The 15,127-nt window shown below is 38.1% G+C and overlaps 1 pseudogene; it reads right to left on the bottom strand.

The window, feature by feature from the left end:
• LOC116711194 (inositol 1,4,5-trisphosphate receptor type 1-like) overlaps window positions 1-15,127 on the bottom strand; it is a 112,809-nt pseudogene that overhangs the window by 56,023 nt on the left and 41,659 nt on the right.

The raw sequence follows: 15,127 nt of genomic DNA, 5'->3' as shown, positions 1-15,127 counted from the left end.
TTTACTAGAGTGTCATTAATCTGAAGACATGTTTTTTATTGATTGCACATTATCTTAAGGGAGTGGCACACATTGGCATTCATTAGCTCTCAGTCAATACTTATTTTGGACTATGTTTCAATAAGCTTTGCACATCTAGAGACTGAATTTTTATGTATTCTTTTCCCATTTATCTTTGAATAATGTGGTAAAGTCCCAGCAAATGTGATGAACAACATCTCTGAATAGATGGACTGCCCCGTATTTCATCTTTAGCCATCATCCCATCAGCGCTGACCACCCTCCTTGTCCTATCTTTGCTGAAGTTAAGATTTCCACAGCATGATTCTGCCACCAAAAGAATTCACAGTGGGAAAATAAACTTGCTCCTCTGTCTTCATGGTGCCATTTCTTCACGTATGTTCTCCAACAAACCTTTGAGACCTTCACAAAATGTCTGCATTTACTCTATGTGAAGAGTTGTTACATTGAAAGGGGGAGGCTAAGAAATGCATCTTTAGATTTCCATTTTTAAAACTCATTTTTTAACCATTCATTCTCAATTTTATTATCATTTACTAGTTTATGTAGGCAAAATCCAAATAAAATAGGTTTATTTGGATTTTATATGATAGCCAAAAATCTGGCCAACGATACTTGCACTTTACGTTCTCGTAAGATTAGATCAACTTGGAAAAACCACTAACGCTCAGTAAGTTGACTTTAGGGATATCAATGTAATAAATGTTACTGTTTTTAAAAATGGTTGACTTAAGTGCATCATGATACGGTTAGTCCGTATGAATCTTTGTATTTTTTTTCTCTGTTTCACTTTATTCTTCTGTTTTCTGCTTTATGACATTATGTTGTGATTTTTTAAATGTTTTCTGAACAGGTCGTTGTTGAAAATGAGAATTTGTTCTCGATCGACTTATCTGGCTAAACAAAATGAAAACATCTACATCTGTGGTTGTAATGCCACAAAATGGGAAAAAGTGTGAGTATTCTCGCAAGGCACTAAAAGAAAGAAACAAAACCTCCTCATGTTAAAAGAACGGAGTAACCAGATAAATGCACGATCAAAACAAATAAGGCAACATGTGGTCGCTTTATTAGAGGAGGTTGCAATTAAATGATCTATTTGGAGTTGGAGGTTTACAGACTGTGACTCATGCATTCAGACGCCACACACGAACCACAACACTACAAGTGCCTTTAATCCACGGAGGCATTTTAATTCCCACTGCTGCCGCCAGCAGAGGGAGGAACCGGTGACATAACGGCACCCATCAGAGCCATCTCTAGCGGGGCAGGCCGACTGAATCAACAACGTGTCCCGTTCTGCATGGCGCTTGGAACGCCGGTCTCCTAGCAACGACACGGCCAGCGTCGGGCCAAGGAGAGAGCCTTGAGGAGGCTTAAAAGGAGCGCAAGGTCACTGGTGTGAATTAGGTCCTCCGTTTTCTCTATGCATTGCAGACAAAATGATGCAATACGAAATATCTTATTCGGGGACGGCAGTTTCCCATGCGTTTGCGTTCTGTTTATTCGTCTGAGAATCTGATTTGTGAAGTGAAGAAAATGTGTGACCTTGATTGGCAGACTCGACCCACAGTCTGTTCCTGCTACCCACAGGAAAGTGTCGGCGTTATCTGTGTCTTTTCTGTGTAATCTGGGCGCTGACTGCCGTTTCCGACAACTCAAAACAACTCTTTGACGTCAAATTTTCAATTAATTTCTTTTTCAAATTTACTCAGGGAAGGCCAGTTTTGAAGAACAAACACTCTCAACTGCAACAGCTGTTATAGCGCTAAAAAAAACCCAAAACAAAATTGGTAGTTCATAAGAAATTCAATTGATATTCCTTTAAAATATCACTTCCATATTCATATCAATGCATTACAAAGACCAAGACTTGCATTGCACTTTTAAATGATAAAGTAATTGGAACATCTTGACTAAACTTCCCCTTCTAATGAGCTCTTTGAGAATTTGCACATTTCACTTTTGCTAATCAAATCGAGCTTTAGATTGCCTAAAAAAAATAATCTCTTTATACAACACCTCATATTATGGCTTCAGATCAAGACAAAAAAGAAAACTTCTGTTCTAGAAACATCTACGTGTTCATTGAAAACTTCATTAGTTGCACTACGTGCCTGTCGCATCACACACTTGATCAGTTTTCATCCCCCCCCCCATAATGTTTAACTCACGTGTGGGTGATTTTCCTTGAGCTCCGGGCGTGAGTGGGCCGTTGCTGTAGGATGTGAGGCTCTCTCTCCTCTGACCAGGTTTAACGTTGCCATAGTACCGGTTGACCAAAATTAGACGCAAAGCCTCACCCTGTTGGAGAAACTCGGCGTTAGGATTTAAAAAAAAAAAACATTCTGTTGAAGCAATTTAACTCCAGTCCAAGTTATTGTAACAATGTGGCAACAAATTTAACTAAAAATCCCACAAGACAAAACTTTTAAAAACAAATGGTAGCACAAGAAACAGCTTTTCTTTTTTGGATTGCATGAGCAATAGGTAGATTTTTGTCATTACTCTTTAGATGATCAATGTGAAGAAGGATCTGGGTTTATTGACTCCACTTTCATATGGTTCCTTTTAGATTTTGTAGCTGTAAAACACTTTCATACCCATCTGGTAAGTGAACATGCTCAAATCTTCCATATAATCCAATTTAATTGTACATTATTTTCTAAAACTTTTTTATTATACTGTCTATTTTTGAAAACATCACAATTTGGGCTGGTTTACTCCTACAAAGTAAGGAAAGTAAGCAAAAAAATGACCAAACCAAAATAAATTCCCTGCTGTTGGAAATAACATTTATTTGACTCAACTCAAAACTCAAAATAAGGTTTGAGTAGATTATAGAAAATTATTGTCAGTTGTCAAACTAATTGATGAGAATGGCTGGGCATATGAACCAGGAGGCTTAGTCCATTTCTATAGTGGTTGTCTTGAGCAGCTAGCTTAGTGTTAGCTTCTCAGATATCATTGCATGTATCCTCAGATTTTTTGTTTATTTTTTAAATTTGCTGGCATAAAAATTCCACAGTTATCTGGAGTGATTATTCATTCTTCTCCAATGGCACCTGAAAGCATTTCAACTTGGCTTTCATTTGACTGAATGAAGCTATAAACGTAGCTGTTGGCTCGGCCTGGAGGTTAGCTAGAAGCTAGAAGCTAACCTCAAGGCGAATGTGGGCTTGTGGACTCAGTCCATTTCTAAAGTGGTTGGAAGTATGTCGTCTTGTCTTGAACAGCTAGCCAAGAGTTAGCCTCTCAGATATCATAGCATGCATTCTCAAGTTTTTTTTATTTGCTGGTGTCACAGCTAACTTGAGTGATTTTCCATTTTCTTCCCACTGCCACCCGAATAGCCTTTATTTGACAGAATGAAGCTATAAACTTAGTCTTCACCTTGACATTGCAGCTAGAAACTAACCTGAAGCTAACATCGAGGCGAATGTGGCACTGGGGGTTGAGAAATCGTCTCTGATTGTATAAATATTACTCTTCAAAGTTATATGTATCGCTAGGTAAGTGTCGATCAGTTAACTTAATTAGATGGTAACTTATAGGCTTGAGAGAAAGTAAAATAAGAGTCATTTTAGTATATATCTACACCATATATGGCTATTCTGGAGAAGAGTTAACCACCTTCTTAGCACATGAAGAAATTACAACATTTTAAACGACAGACTTGTAGAGATGAGACCACAATGAGGCCTCTTTCCCCCCCACAGCTCTTTCCTGGATCGGTGGAGTACACAGTAGCACGGTGGCAGCATTGAAGGATTCTTTGTAAAAACCACTGCATTTATCTGTAAAAAAGATTGAGAACCGCGGGTGATGTCCTCTCCCGCTGATCTGCCTCACATGTTGCATTCAAAAGAAGTGTCAGCGGAGTGAATGGGCGCCATGCTGTGGAAGCAGCGTGACCGTGAGCGCTTCGCAACAGTTAGTCGGCTGCCGTCGCACGGCAAAACAGGGATGGGAGTCTTGGACCAGACCACGGCAAAACACTTTACCTACCCTCCTCTGGTCCTCCACTTGCTTCAGTGGCTGGTTGGGATCAAGCTCCTTAAAGGTGTTGTGAGTAAGCAGAAAGCATTGAAATAAGAAAAAAGTAAATAAAAGAAAAGTTTGGAAAACTGGGGGGTCGGGGAGGAAAATAATTAAGAGAACAAAACAGGTGCGTTAATTCTGTGCAAATTAGTTACTTTACAAGCATGCAGGAAACGGGGTGCAGATTCGATCATGCAGTTAAGAGGGAAGTGGTAGTGTCAGGGAAGATGTGAGGTTAAGTCAAACTCATGCGAGGTTTCATGCAAGGGAGGACAGCTATTCATTCTACAAGCAAGCAGCACCTGCAATATTTTTAACAGGGGCAGTTTGTGTTTCATCCCGTGACACACAAACATTAGAAAATATCACACTGTCCGAGCTCAAAATTTGACTCGTGAAAAGCTCGGCACAATCTCATGCCCACAGCGAGACGTGGGGCAATTTGTCTCGCTTCCATTGTCCCCTCCCCCCAAACATTAGAAACGGATACAGTAGCGAGATAAAAGTATTTACATGACAGAATGCCAAGCTGCCTGAGGGGAGTAAACATAAAACAAGATAAAATGTGCAGGTGATATGAGTTACTCACACACACTGTTGCAACAGTTTGGCATGAAAAATCCCTCATCCATGATTCCAAACCCCAACTGAACTGGCATGAAACTGGAGTTTGGCCAAACACCAAAGACCCGGGGTGACTCAGGCGGAGTCGTAGGGGTAGATGGGGGCAATTCAAAGACAAAACGCACGAGAATGGGCAGGGATTCTGATCTGCTTAGATGAAGAGATGTGAAACACCAAGCACGAATGTGATGGGATAGAACCGGTGTATCACGAATGACCCGAAACGTCGGGCAGCGTCGTCTTTAAAAACACACCTCTGCAGGGACTTCGGGTTCAGGCGGAGGTGCCAGCTGATTGGAGATAAAAGGATGATGTTAGTTAAGGCGGGAAGGGGTTAATTTTCTTGTGTTGTTTTTGCCTTCAATGTGCAGCACCCTCTTTAAAGAAAACAAAACAAACCCTCGTCATAATATATCTATACAAGTCTACCGGATTTCTATAATCCACTAACATGCACGACTGGACTTAATCAATGTGCATGACTTGGAGCAAAGGGTGGAAGGGAACATTGCATCGTTTTCATGGCTTTACTGATGAGAAAACACAGATGAGAAGCAGCATTGACCTGTTGCGGCAAGAAAGCAGAAGCTCTGTGAAGGCGGGGGGGGGAAATGCTTTGTCTTCTTTTTCGCATTGACTGTGGTTACGGTGCAACACGGTAGTGTGTGTTTAGTGACCCGGTTCCCTTTTAACCTCCTGCCCATCCATAACAATGACACTGCAAGTATTAGCAAAACACAAGATATGCATGCAATCTGCACCAATTTATGCACCGATGTGTTGCTCTTGTACAGATACAGCAAAAAAGTAAGGAGGAGCAATTTGCAAAGTGGTGGCAAAAGAAGGTGAGATGAAACTAGAGAAAAAAAAATGAAAAAAACCAAAGAAAATAACCACAGATAACCTCGCCTATCATGTTCAGAACGTGCAAAACTGAGTTACACAAGTCATCTAATTTTAAACATCTCCAGATATATTCAGCAAAAAAAACCAAAAACAAAACAACAACAAACCAATCACAGGAAAAGGGAAGAATTAAAAACATTAACTTCTAATTTTGGGTTTTGCTTTCAACTGAATGCAAACAAAAAAAGAAGAAAGATTATATTATTGCATGTAGGGGTGGACGACATGGACTTAAAGTTTTATCACGATATTTTGTGGTATCATCACGATAACCATAAAAGTTACAATACCTACTCATTACTTCTTCTGTAGAAGACTGTAGGGCTGCAACTGTGTGTCGTAGACACAAATGCTGGTCTTGAAAAACATTCCCATTTGCATCTTTAGGACACGAAGTGCGATTTGTATCACTGAAATGCAAACACTAATTGCATTTAATTGTATTTTCGAACTTATTTATATATTTTTATGATGACGTTGATCAAACAGCAGAGAAAATAAATAGTGAAACTAGCAATCCTGACAATATGGACAGTTCTGGAAGCTTTATAACATCTCTTGGAATTTATTGTGACAATAATAAGTCTAAATTTTTATCATAAGAAATGTATGTATTGTTAGGGTTAGTGTAAGGGTTACATGATAAATGCTACAATAAATGCTCACCGCTAATTGGACTACATTATTATTAATTAAAACCTGGAAATAAAATAAGCCACTTTCAAAGTTTTTTTTTTTTGATTAAAAAAAAAACGGTTTTTGTTTTTTTTAATAAGAAAAACTTTAAAGTCCCTAAATAGTTATTTAAACCGACTTTAATTTAGCACCAAACAGGGATACAGTTGCACAAACGACACTCTTCGGTGTGGAACTTGTTACCGACGGAAGAACAAAGCAAATTTCCCAAAAGCTCAAAAGGTGTAAGAATCTTTTAGAGAGGAAATCATTTTCAAGAAACACGTCCGGCTGTTGTTTCAGGTGCCGTCAACAGGAAGTGGGACTTTAGAATTGAAGTTTAGCGTATTAGAGGACGGTTGCTCCTCTTGATGTGTTCATATTTTGTCACATTTTGCAAGATTGCGAAAATGTTCCACAGGTGATACATACAGAGACTGAGTTTTTAGTTACGCAAACTGTGCTAATCATGCTGAGCGCAAAGCTAATAAACAGCTTAAAATGTCAACCCGAGTCATTTTGTCTTTGCTTTGAAACATGTTTTACTGCGGAGCTGTGTAACGATGACTGTTCGCTCTCACACAATCGGTTCTATCCTGCCTCTGATTCAAATGTAAATAATAATGGATAAGAGAAAGAAGTCTGCACATTTCCAATAAATTATTAAGAGATTAAGAAAATCTAACTCTCCAAAAAGTAAAGCAGAGGTTTTTTCCTCACTAACGTTAAGCTACTTTGAATGAATGTATATAATGTTACATAGCCCATAACTAGATTCTGAAGTGTGCAAAAAGGAAAAAAAGAAGTGAGTTTAATTTTTTTTAACAGTAAAGAAAATGGTTTTCATTCTCTTAAGTGGGTTTTGTTTCTACAGAGGAATCTTTCCCATAACCTTGACTGCAATTGTACATTTTCAGAGAGCGCTCTTTAACTTTTGTTTTTTTCATTAAATCATCTTCTTTTAACATATATTACATTATTCGAGAGAAAAAGGTACCTGCTATAATCAGAACCAGAAATTTACTAAATTAATGAAAGGTGCAACTCTAATTTAAAGAAACTGAGACACTTTGACTGACACTGGCTCTTTCTCTAGTTACATGAGGGGGATATTTCAGTCACAAATAAGATCAGAATTAGTTTACACACACACACCCACCCCCGCACACACACACGCCAACTTGGAGGCTGGGTATGTGGAAAAGTAAACATTGAGAACCCAGTTGTGCCGCTTTAAGGTGATTAATTGTGCAACTGGACAGGAATTTCCCTGCCTGAACTCTTCTTTAGCGTCAATCATTTCCACAGAAACAATTTCATGCATCATGCAAACGACTGAAGGCACATTCAGACTCTGTCAGCGCGACTGAGCTTAATGCCTTCTCCATTTTTCTGTTGCGCGGACGTCCATCGTTTGAGTAATCTGGCCTCTTTTACTTGCCCAAAAATGCACCTGCGACACTTTTAGCTATAAAAAAACCCCAAATAAATTGCCTCATCATTTCGACTTGACCTCCTTAGATTTTTAGCATCATATCTACTCGTCATGTTTCCTGCAACTCTCTGAAATGTCTCAAAAGTAGTGGTGGAAAAAAAAGTGATGCAAAGAATCAGAGTGGCAAAGAAGACGTTTGAATCTCTTTAAGGGGCCAGAAATAGCAATTTTTTTTCTTTTTGAAACATTAAAGCCTTCAGCAATACGATGTTAAAATAAGGGAAATAAATTAATTCTGCAATTTTCAAGTATCTACTGATCTAGTATAGTAAATCCTCACCTCTGTAGTCTACCCAGAATGTTTTAAATCAAGGTTCAACATCCTACATCTGCAGCCCTTTTAATGTTTTTCATGACAGAGAATCCCACATTACTGATAAGTTTAAATTCCAGAGACAAAAACGGGGGAAATCTGGGTTAAAATATTGTTGCCACTTATGTAACTTCTGCTTGAGAGCTGGATTGAGGCTAAGATTTGAGCAGCCTCAGGTTAAGGAAACTACGACAGGGGCTGCACATTGTAATGAAACATCTAGAGCTCCCCCCATTGACTGAAAGGAAAAACTGCTGCCCAAAACTTAAGAATTGCCTGCAAGCAGAAAACTTAAAAACCCAGTACATTAGGAAAGAGGTAGAACTTTTGAACATAAATTTAAAGACTGAAGAACCTATGGTTGAGTTAAAGATGTTAGAAAACTTCAAAAGTGAAAAAAAAAGTAAAATTGACATTGGAAAATCTGTGAGAGTCTAAATTGTGGTAAGCAAAAATAAATAGGAATGTTAAAAAAAAAAAAGAACACACACAAGCATAGGAAAAAATAAATAAAAAAAATATCAATCATCAACTTTACAACCTTGACGTGAAGCCCAAACACGTTCATTAAAAGAACCAAGAAATAAATCAGGATGGTTTTAGGTGGTTCCTCCCTGGCTAGGATGTCACCATGTTATTATTGCAGGAAAAATTAAATGCAAGCTGAGGGGGAAAACAAAAAAATCATAATTACTCTGCCTCTTCCAATTCATCCAGCATTCTGGCTGAATATGCAAAATCTGGTGCATGGACTGGGCAAGCGGCTACAAGAAGTGTGAGGCAGACAGTCAGACAGTAGTGAAACTAACAGCTGCACTGATTCCTGGGGTTCCTGGCTTGATGTTTGGGTTTGGGAGGGGCCTAAGCTGGGGTGTGTGTGTGTGTGTGTGTGTGGGCGTGGGGTGTGTGTGTGTGTGTGTGTGTGAGCATGTGGTATGGTCGGTCAGAGAGCAGCATCGGGTTAAACACTCGTATTACGCAACATGTACAGGGACGGTGTATCTTGCAGTTAGCGCAGGATGAGAGCAAGAAAGCATGAGTGAACTCTTGAGTTACCGCTAATGGGCAGAGAGCTGCCAAAACAAAGCGCTGCTCTGTGAGATGAGCCTTTTTTTTTCTTTTTTGGAAAGTGGGGATTTCCAGCACTTCAGCACCAAACAGCCAGTAAAAGGAAGGAAAAGGAAGCAGGGAGAGCAAAACAGCAGCAACATAGTAGAGAAACTGAGAGCGTGCAGCTTCCTGCAACTCTGGAAAGACCCTTTCCATTAAATAAGTTCCATTTCCACGCCTAGCGTCTTCGTCAAGTCCCTCGTACTCAGCAGTCTCTTGTATGAACACCTTTTTTTTTCTTTTTTTTTCTACTTCTCAATGTTTTGAGGTGGTTTTGACAGGTACTGCAAAGAGTCACACAAATTCTACCGCTTTGACGGAGCGTTCTTTCAGTTTTGATGCATTTAACGAATTCGGGAGAAACCAGTTGGTGGCTTGAAATTGTACATTTCTTTGCCGTCAACAACAGCAGGAGCAGAGCGTCCGCTTCGATCCAATTTCTAAAGCTGCCATTTGTACTAACGTCTAGGAGGCAGACACGTTTTGAATTAATTACACATTACGTTTTCTATATTTTTCTGTATATTTTGCACAGGAAAACATGGGGGGTGTAAACGCGAGGAAACAAAGCACATTTTGTGAAACACGATCCGTCACTCTTGATGTGCACCTGGTTCGCTTAGTGTGCGTTTAGTGTGAAGATGGATGTAGATGAATTACTGCTTCAGCACGGGGTACGTTACTTTTAGGTGCTCCCTTTTTATTTTCTGTCATATTTAAAGATTTCACCATGAACGACTGTCCATAAGTGGTCAAATAATTAGAAAAGATTGTGAAGTTGAGAATTTTGTGCCTGAAATGTAAAATAACTAAGAAAAATTCAAATTTAGATGCGTACAAAAAAAAAAAAAAAAAGAGACTGAAATGGGGTTAAATTTGCTTAGTGGAAGATTAATGTGAATCTTAACATGGGAATATTACAACTGGCTGATGAGTCAAGAAATGTTTTTGATTTTAATATCAATACACAAAATTGCAAATCCGTCAAACTATAGCAACCCTTAAGTGAACCAATGGGAAAACTTTCAATATTCTCCAATAAATATTCAGAATATTTCACAAGCATAAAAAAAACTAATCACTATCGGTCATATAGCACACTCAAATACGCCAAGTAGCTACACATGGGCAAGCAGGACAGACAAGCATGTAGGATAATTTGAACTAGAAAAGGTCGATAATGTACTAGACTCTTAATAATGTAGGCAAACACGGAACAAGGAGGGATGATCCGAGCGGCTGACGCTGTCGCAGATGGGATTGCGAAGCTCAAAAAGTCTAATCAAAGGACAATTATGTCTATTTTGTTAGTGGGAGACAGATCAATGAACGTCACAATAGTAAGTAAAATGATCAACCTCAGCCACATCCATTTCATCATCAAAGGCAATCAGCTGCAAGAGAGAAAGTATAGGAGGCAGACAGTTAGTAGAGCTTGTTAGTGAGTTGAAGCTCCCGTCACACATGTGCACATGGAAAGCGTTTTAACAAAAGAAACCATATGGTGACTTCCGCGATTATAGGCACCTGTGGCAAAAATGTGTAAAAAATTTTGTATAAAATCCTTCAATTTTTTGTTTTTTTAAAGTAACTTGAATCAACTTATCCAATAAACCTGATTTTACTGAAAGAATAAACATTCTCTGTTAAACGTACTTGAAGGTTGGATTTTTCTCTTTTCTTGTGAGTTTGATCTCATGCGTCTTCAATAAAACACAAACATTTAAAGGCTTTTCACACATCGTAACCACGGCCACCAATAAGTGCTGAAGGCACTTAAACATGTCAAGTTAGTAGATGATATTAGCTCATCTATGACTAATTAACGTAGAAAAAGACTCAGGAAATAATTGTTCTTGCAGAGTTTTTCCAAACATTTTGGGCACGCTGTAAAAACACAGAATCTTACTGAGTATTTTTGGTCAAGTTTCTAGTGCAAATATATAACTACACTTGAAATAAGACAAAACTAACTTACAAGTAACTTTTCAGCAAGAAACAGGAGCTTGTTTCAAGTCAATAACTCCTTAATATTGATGGAAAAGTACTTGGGAAAACATGAGGAAAATGTCTTGTTATAAGTGAAATAATCTATAATAATTATAATGCTAGTGGAAAAATAGCTTGTTCATCAATATTAAGGAATTAATGACTTAAAAACATATATCTCTTGCTGTACAGTTATGTGTAAATTAGTTTTGTCTTATTTCAAATGTACTAAGGTATTTGGATTAGAAAGCCGACGAAAATTACTTGGTAAGATTTTGTGTTTTTGCAGCTTGAGAATTTCTTGAGGGGTGTGAAATAAGTGATAATATATTTTGATAGTTATCTACTAAACATAACCTTTTCTGTTATGTCAAATTAAAAATGTTGTCCTTCATATAAGCCAAATGGCTAACTTAATCCCCAAACCAGGAGATCAGATTCATGCTTTAGAGATCTGTCTCTGCGTTAAGAGGAAGTCACATTACAAAGTCTTGATTTTCAGCATTTTGGCTCATTTGGTGGCGGGACTGTGTTGATCATAGCTGACAAACTGGTTGCATCAGTTTTGTCACCTCCTAAATCTACCTGACATAATTACCTTGCATCATCTGTGTAATGAGAGCAACCCGTTTCCCTGCAGTCTGTCCAAAAATATGGAGAAACTGGAGACTTTGTGCAAAATGAAGTGCAAACTGATCAAAATTAGAACATCAAAAGGTCTATTATGTTATTAAACTTTTAGGGGCAATGCTACATAAAATAGAAAACCTAATAAAGTGATCATCAAAAAGTTGCCAAATCAAATTACAAAGTTCCTTCAGAACCAGTGACTAATCTCTAAATCCTATTTTTATGTACTTAGCATAAGAACATAGTATGTACTTAGTATTTTTATGTACCGTATTTTCCGCATTATAAGGCGACATAGAATAGACGCTACAGTAGAGGCTGGGGTTACGTTATGCATCCATTAGATGGAACTGCGCTAAAGGGAATGTCAACAAAACAGTCAGATAGGTCAGTCAAACTTTATTAATAGATTACAAACCAGCGTTCTGAAAACTCCGTTCATTCCCAAAATGAATAAACAGCTGCTTTATTATTTTCCGCGAGGTAAAGTAAGTGACGTGGTATTTTCGTGACACAGTTTATCTTTTAACAACAGCAAGATGTAACATATAGTGGAGGGGAACTTTTCCTCGATTCAATAAACACGTAAAAAACAGTCTGATACTGTTACGGTAAATCAAACAATCACAATCAGAATATCCACTTCCGCACCATTGATTCGTTCATGTTAAATTCTCTCGCTGCTGCTCTATTCCCGTGTTCTACTGCGTGACTGATCGCCTTGAGCTTAAACTCTGCGTCGTAAGCGTGTCTCTTAATAGGAGCCATTTTGGGGTCTTTACACAAAACCCAGTGTGCACCGCGCGCTTCTTCTTCTATGGGGGAAAATGAAGTCAGCGGCTGCTTACCGTAGTTGCGAGACCTGTTGTGGCTCAATATTGGTCCATATATAAGGCGCACCGGATTATAAGACGCACTCACGGCTTTTGAGAAAATTAAAGGTTTTTAGTGAGGAAAATACGGTACTTAGTATAGTAACTTAGTATAAAGTTACTCTGTGTTAGTACAGAGATCTTTAGCAGCAAATGAATGATATATGAACCAAGCATGTTGTTAATAATGTTAATAATGCTAATTCATATCCTCTGTGTGTCGTCTTGCTGTCCAGCACAAGTTATTTTTGTAGGATATAATCCATTTTTAGTGCTAATTTATCCCCTCAACTGCCAAAAAAAATATTCAAACTACAAAGTTAGAGTTATATCCAAACTGTAGCAGTTGCAGAGATTTTAAACGTATTCTGTACAAGTTAATAAAATCATTTCTGTGCACTTGTCAAGCTCTTGGTGAAACAAAAATGGAAAGAAGTCATACCTTTTAGTCTTATTTTAACGTTTTAGTTAACCGACAGAACAGAAACAACACTTGGCGTACCTTCACCCCGTAGCCCCGATCTTTCGTCATCATTTCCCTGAGCGTCTGCAGCACTTTGATGCACAGACGCTCCTCGTTCTCTTCCAGGAGCTGCTTGGTGTGTTTGATCAGCCTGGTTACAGAGCGGGAGAAACAATCAGAAACATTTCGACATTGTGTGACCTGGAGTGTCCAGCTGTGAAACCAACGACAAGCAAATGAAGCAACACTCAATGCAAACAAAATGCGAGGCCAAATCAATGGTTTAAAAACGTTATTTGAAAAAGGAAATGTGTGTATGGGTGATGTCAACAACAGCAAGGAATGAAAGATTAGTTTCATACCGCTGAGCAAATCACAAATAAAAATAATTATGTTTTTAAAGGTTTATAGCAAATCCGGCTTAGTGTGCGTGTTTAAATATTATTTTATTAATTGCTGCGTTTCTGTTACAGATGAGCACAAAACTTTGTCAATATTCCACATTTCCATTAAATAAGAAACACGTTTAAAATCCATTCATTCACACGATAAGTCATTAAAACATATGCCACGCCATCATACTCATATCCCTTCCTGATGTCTTTTTCATGCTCCAGTGTCAACATCCGGTTGTTGATCAAGTGACTCACGTGTGACGCAAAAAAAAGTTTTTCCATTTCAGTTTTGCAAAAATAAACCAATTCCAACACGGCCTAAAAAAAACCCCCCACCTCATTCTGGCAGCAAAACTTTCAATCGTAAAACAAAAATCGCAGCGTTTCGTATGAATGTGAGATGAGGTTCAATATTGTTTGATTTGAAGAAATACTTAGCAAATGCAGTTGTCTATTCTTATTTTTAAAGTATTTTAAATGTTTAAATGTCCTTTGAGAACATTCAGGATCTTGATATGGTAAAAATTAAAAACTTTGTTTGTCAATTAAAGTCAGAATATAAACATACAGAGAGTTGGCTTTGCTTCAACGTCTGGCTTTACTTTGAATGTCTTTTTTTATTTAAAGACTTCTTTCTTAATTAACATACTAAAGTGGCTTCTATAGTAAATCATTCACTTTCATAATACTACTAACACCAAGTGTCTTCTGTTCCAGTTGTTGAAAACTGGGCCAAACATTAAATACCATACAGGCTGAGCCACAACGGTCACCATTTATGCTAACAGTTCCAGGAAAATCCTTCGTTTGGTTCAAAATGTCAGGCTGAGCGCCGACTGGTACTGCTGAAAGAAAACCCATTTTTTTCCTCCTGTGAAGTTCAGACTCTAATTCCAAATCCTTCTAATCGCATGCAAAGCTCTTAATGGCCAAGCTTAGACTTGCATGAAACTGTTTATTGTTCTCCGTACAAGAATCCTTCACTCCGACAAACCCGCCCAACCATTTCATCCCAGAGTTTATAGCAGTAGAATCAGAGGAACAGCTTTTAGGTTTCAGGATCCTCTCCCACCAAACTGGCAACTTGTTTTGGTTTGATGGCAAATACATCCTCGAAAGAAGGTTTTATTTCAACAAATTTCCTGTTGCAGATTTTTATTAAAAAAATTCGAAGGTGACGTTTTTTTCAGAAGGTCAGGTAATATTTGTGGCTCTAATGCTGTTTTAATTAGCAGTAGAGGACAAAAAAGGCTTTTGGGATTGGATGGGTAAATTTAATCAACATGTTCATTTCCTAACATCTTGAGATAGAACATTAGGAAATTAAACTGAATAAATACAATGTGCATAGTTGGATTTCTTAACACTACATTAAAAGAAAAATCAGCAACTTTCTGAGTTGGTCACTTAGCAAAAAAGAAGGAAAACCTACAAACATTCTGTTAATGTGGGATGTTGTGCAACAAGCTGGTGCAGCTGGACAAATGACAAAAATACAAACATTACATAATCTAAACTGAATTACACTTCAGTTTATGGTTGTATACAAGCTATGACTCAGTCTTAGCAAGCTGCATTGCTTACCCATAAAAA

This window comes from Xiphophorus hellerii, chromosome 20 (genome assembly GCF_003331165.1).
Source record: "Xiphophorus hellerii strain 12219 chromosome 20, Xiphophorus_hellerii-4.1, whole genome shotgun sequence".
Lineage (NCBI taxonomy): Eukaryota > Metazoa > Chordata > Actinopteri > Cyprinodontiformes > Poeciliidae > Xiphophorus > Xiphophorus hellerii.
The sequence above is the reverse complement of the archived record's forward strand: the minus strand, read 5'-3'. Positions and strand labels throughout refer to the sequence as shown.